The sequence below is a fragment of the Protopterus annectens genome, chromosome 2.part0 (genome assembly GCF_019279795.1).
Source record: "Protopterus annectens isolate FY-2018-M chromosome 2.part0, PAN1.0, whole genome shotgun sequence".
NCBI lineage: Eukaryota > Metazoa > Chordata > Ceratodontiformes > Protopteridae > Protopterus > Protopterus annectens.
In genome coordinates, this window is record NC_056728.1 from 544,939,775 (window position 1) to 544,945,774 (window position 6,000).

The following is a 6,000-nucleotide window of genomic DNA, read 5'->3' on the forward strand; positions in this document are numbered from 1 at the left end:
AACTGTTTTACACCCCAAATGAGGTACGTTCCTCATAATGATGTACACTTCACTGGTATGCTTGCCGCTTTCGCACCGACGGTTGAACACAATACCTACGTTGGTCGCGCCGGGCGGCGGCGTGTATCTCGCACTCATATCCTATGGATATGACACGCACATATCCCGTTACTGTACCGTGGACTGGTGATCATCCCAACACGCGGATATGTATTGATGCAGGTTGACATTTCCATGGCTGGCGTTACCTGCTCTGCCCACCCTCCCGGATGATCGGGTTGTCGGTCACTATGTTTACTATGTGGAGATTTCGCATCTTACTTATCTGTGAACTTGCATCCCTGGGTTCCATATTACCCTGTTGTACTTTATATCTGTGTATGCGCATATATATTTCTACATGTGTACTGATATCTATGTCCGTATCTGTGTATGCACATAAGTACATATGTGGTCGACTTGCGGCGATAGTGGCAGCATACGGCTATGCCGTGTGCTGTAGAACCGGCGTGCGGTGAGGTGTTGGCATTCCATGCTCTGCTGGCTATTGGGTGTGCAGTGTTTGGGCGGTGCCTTTGTTGGAGTCACACATAGGTCCAGCCATACGGTACACATTACGGGCGGACATGTTTGTGTGGCGTCCATTTCACTGTGTGTGCAGGTAAGGAGGTGTCAGTCCATGGGGCCTACACTGTCAAAGTATGTGCTATGCGTTCCCTCTTTGCCAGGGCATAGGCATATTGGGTACGCCTCCGTCTACCTACTGGGGCTGGCACAGCGTGTTCATGGCGCTGAACGCCCTGTGCCTGTGCTTGCCTTGGCAGTTGTGGCGGGCTTGGTGGCCCTGCACCATTATGTCCCTGCAGCAGCTGTTTCCGCAGAATCATATTGTGTAGCATACAACATACTATGAATATGTGGGCACATGTGCCTGGAGAGTACTGCAAGGCTCCACCGGATGTATCCAAGCACTGGAACCGTGATTTCAAAATCCCAAACACATGCTCTATGATTATTCTGGTTTGTGCGTGTGCCTCATTATGGCATTCTTGCATGTGTGTGTGTGCATTTCTGATGGGTGTCATCAGCCACGGCTCCAGTGCATAGCCAGCATCCCCCACAAGGTGACCTTGTGTGATGTCCCCTGGCGAATACCTGATACAGCTGTGAGGCATGCCAGATATGGGAGTCGTGGAAGCTTCCAGGGCTGCCAGCACACACATCCATGATAATGCCCTGCGCATTGCACACGACCTGGCAATTGATGGAGGGGTATCCCTTGCGGTTTATGTAGCGTGTACCCTGCTCCCCGGCAGGTGACTTAATTTCTATGTGCGCACAGGCGATCACACCCAGTACCTCCGCGTATTGTGCCACACGGTGGAAGCGGCGCATATTGCTAGCCAACTCCTCCTGAGATCTGGGGAAGTTTATATACTCATGGGCATGTCGTAACATGGCATCCAGGAACTGGTGTAGTACCCTAGATGCTGATGCCTGTGAGATACCCATTATATCCCCGGTTGGCCTTTGAAAGGTACCTGTGGCCAGTATTCGCAAGCTCACACATACCTTTGTGTCCACTGGGATGGGCTCCCCGCTGTTGTCTCTTGTTCTCAGGCATGGCCGGCACAGCTCCACTATTTGCTGTAACGTGTACCTGTTCACCCTGTAGCGCTCTACTATCTCCAGGTCTTGCAGCCCCTGGTAGGTCACCCTTGGTCTGAACACTCTCCTTCTCCTGTGAGGCCTACGGTAGTTGTCGGCACCGTCCTCCGCAACTCCGTCTGTCTCTGCCACATACCTATGCATCACGGCCACGGCGGCACCCACCATATACATATTAAAAGTTCCCCGTGTGTTTACACCCTACGGTGCGGCGTTTGGGAAATCGCTGTGTGTTGTGTGCATTCACACTTTATACTGTTGTGCTGTATACCCGGTGATGTCATTGGGTGTGTCTGTGCAGCCGTATCCATGGATTATTTTCGGTGTTTTACGGTTGCAACTGCAACGGTATTGCCTTTAGTGTTACATTACGGTTGCCTGCATTGGCTTAGCTTTGCATCTTACATTACTGCGTCCTGCAGGCACATGGCATATGATGCATTTTATCTGCAGCCGCAGTTATGCTACCTCTGTACTTGGCTGTGCTATTTCGGTTCTTTGTTCTTTGCATTTCGACTACATACCTTACTATCTTTGCATTCATATGCCTCCCCTTTCCCGTTATGCAGGAGTCTGCATACAGAGTTGTCGGCTGCCGCCGTTTGCCCTTCCTGGATTGATTGGTGTTGATTGCTCATTACGGCTCCAATTACACTGCTTCCGCATTTCCTCATATTCTCCGCATTACCTTCCTATATCCGTGGCTGTTGACGGGAGGCCGTCCACATGACCGTGTTGGGGAACATAGTCATCCTCGTGCACATGCATCTGTGCGCGCATTATGTACTCTCAGCGCATCTATTTCCTCACACGCCGTCCTGCTGCTGTGATGTGCATTGTACAGCCCAGGTTTGCTGGCCTCCAATATGCTTCCTCCTACAGTGGCACACCCTCTGCGATTGACATGTATCTCGTAGGCCACTCCTCGGTGTAGTACCACCGCCGCTTGCTCCATCCTTACACCGCCAGCTTTGCGATTCACTATTATCTGCCTCATTTGCATGGCATTGACTGCTAATACATGGTTACAGCGAACACTGCCACCACTCCTTGACAACCCTTGCGCTGGGGTTGGGCTTTCCATACATACTATGGTGTGTGGTGGCTGTACAGCTGATATGTATTATACAGCTCTTTTAGGACATTGTCATATTATTTCATTGCTTTGCACCTTCTGTACACATATCCGGGGGTTCTGCTGTGGTTTCTACGTACATGACATTTTTGTCATTATTTACAGTTTGTGCATGTTTTCTTTGGACATTCTCGGTGCCTTTCGCCTTTGGCATATTGCACCTGTATGATACCTGACGTTGACAGCCTTCCGTTACTCCTTGGTCATGTTTGGGTAAATGTAAACCGTTTTTTTCGGTTTACATTGCCGTGCCCTTACGCTACGCATGCCCCACTTCATGAATCGCTATTTGCCTTCATTTGCATGGTGCAATACCCCACACAGTGTGATTAGCATACCTACGCCGGGGGCGGCGCAGGTCCGGCGCACGCCGGTAGTGCACGTGGGATTGCTTCATACCTGAATCGCTCGGTGGCCATATTTGGCTTTATAACGCCGACGCTATGCTGGCGCCTGGCGCAAGGTTCATGAATCCCAGGGAGAGTGTATTTACTAAACTACCCATAAAACATGTCTTCCCTATGGGTGATTTCAACTACTGATTTATTAGCCTACACCACAAAGACTGGGTAAGTTCAAAGACTCTTAGACTAAATAAATGTTAACTCCCTGTTAAAAATAGTTAAGCGGGTCAAACTCTTTTTAATTTTGTCCACACTAGCATTGCACATAGTTGCACTACTCCTGTAGTTTACTCATCTGTAGTCAAATCAGATAATAAGTTAACTTCTTCTTTTGAGCATCTAAATCAACCACAAATCAACCACAACAAACACTGAATTAAATGAATTTGAAAAAACAAACATATGAAAGGAATATGATAAACTCTCAAACTCCAGCTGCAAAATTTCCAGCCCTAAATGTGACCTTCCAATCAGAACCAAATATATTAGCAAAGGTAATAATAAACCACCTTGGTGGAATGCAGTAATTAATAACTCAGACAATAAAAGAAAACAGCTAGCTGAGATCTTTAATAAACAAAAACCTTCCCACATTAAAAACACTTGACAAAAAAATCAGCTAAAATGGAAAGTTACTATAAGGAAGATATAAGCAGAACATGACATAAAATCAATGCCCCAAGCCAAGAATAGCCATAAAAACTTCTTTAAATGCATCAGACCATTAAGAATTCACTCAACAATGCTCAAAATGAATTCATAATGGCATTACCTACTCTCTCCACACCAACTACTTGCATTAATTTCCAGTACTGACACTACAGTGCAGTATATGGGGGGGGGGGGGGCTGCACTCCTGGGTGTGCCATCCTTCAGATGAAATGCTAAACCCAGATTTTATCTACCTGAGTTGGTGGTTGCTATGGAGGATGTAATAACATATAAACAACTCACAGCATTTATTATAAAAGGAGACGGTTGCTTTATTAGATTACATACATTATTTTATAACAAATACATACATTGCATCTGCAGAGAGATAGATATGGGTCTATGTTGAAATGTCTAAACTCAAACTATCAAAATGGCAAACCAATTTATGCAGGGGCCATTCCCTATACATCTGCATCCCCTTCTACTTATGTATACCAACTTTGGGATCCCACAACAGGAAAAAAGAGAAAATTTCAAGTTTTCATTATTTTGAGTTTTAGATTGTCAGTAAGAGCTTATAAATATTTTGACTTTAGATCAAATGAATGTCACCTATATGTATGCATTAGTGTATTATGAATAATTGCCAGTGAGACTGGTTGAAACACAAAACATTGAATCAACACATCTGCAATTACCATTATCATCAACTAAATACTCTTAAACAAAGTAATGGCAAATGTAAACCAAAAGGTTACATTTGCAGTAATTGCGAAAACCAAAACACTTTTAAGGGGGTTAGGGGCTCTGCCCCCCCATACCCTAGAAATTAAATATACTAACTCCAGGCGTACATCATTACAGCACCTGTTGAAATGCATGCAGTGATAAATCCCATAACACCTACATAAAAAAGTTTACATATATATATATATATATATATATATATATATATATATATATATATATATAAATACACACACACACTTATATATATATATATATATATATATATATAAATATACACACACACTATATATATATATATATATATATATATATATATATATATATATATATATATATACTCCCTCCATTCCCTTCACATTTACTTAAAATATTCCACTAACAGTAACAAATGTTATCTGAATGAATAATAATAATAAAATATTCTGTATGGCAGATTCATTAAATCCTACATGGTCCACTAAAACGGTGTGCGTATTGTGTCATGATGCGCCCATGATAGTGCACAGCTTTGGATTCAGTAAATGGCTCTACATGCCATGTACAGTTGCACAAATATGGCAAACACCATGGTATGCTAATTAAAACATAAGCAGCAGAATTGTATGCTAATCAACCAATCCAAGATGGAGGAGCTATTTAACAAGCTATAAAACAACCGTGTAGACTCAGTGCTGGTTGTCTCTGTGTATTCCCAAACCTACTGGAATACAGCCATGGAAAGCAGTCTACACAGAAAGAATGTTAGGGGCTGCTGTTGCTTTAATGTATGTGTATGTGCAACAGGCTGAAGCCTACACTGCTGCTGCTGGTAATAGACCATGGCCAAGATAGAGAAGAGTTTTTAGACCTCATTTAACTTATCACAGTCTGCATGAGATGGAAATTGCAGAGTGCTACAAGGTAAACAGAGATACACTACATAAACTATGCAACCACTGTTGTCCTCAACTCAGACCAACGGTAATCTGAGAGGAACCAATACCGGTGGAGACAAAGGTATGTGTAGCACTTAGAATGTTAGCTACAGGTACCTTTCAGAGACCAACAGGGGACATGCTGGGGCTGTCACATGCATCAGCATGCAGGATCCTACATCAGTTCCTGAATGCTATGCTTCAACATGCCAGTGACCACATATATTTCCCCTGTACACATGCAGGAGTTCTGCCCTGTAGCACACTACCCTGAAGTACTGAGTGCCATAGACTGCACACATATAGAAATCAAGGAGCAACCTGGGAAACAGGGAAGGGTGTAGACAAATAGAAAGGGCATCCACTCCATTAATTGCCAAATCATGTGTAATGCTAAGGGACTCATCTCCAATGTGTGTGCTGGCAACCCAGGCAATTACCATGGCTCACATATCTGGCACAACTCCCAGCTGTA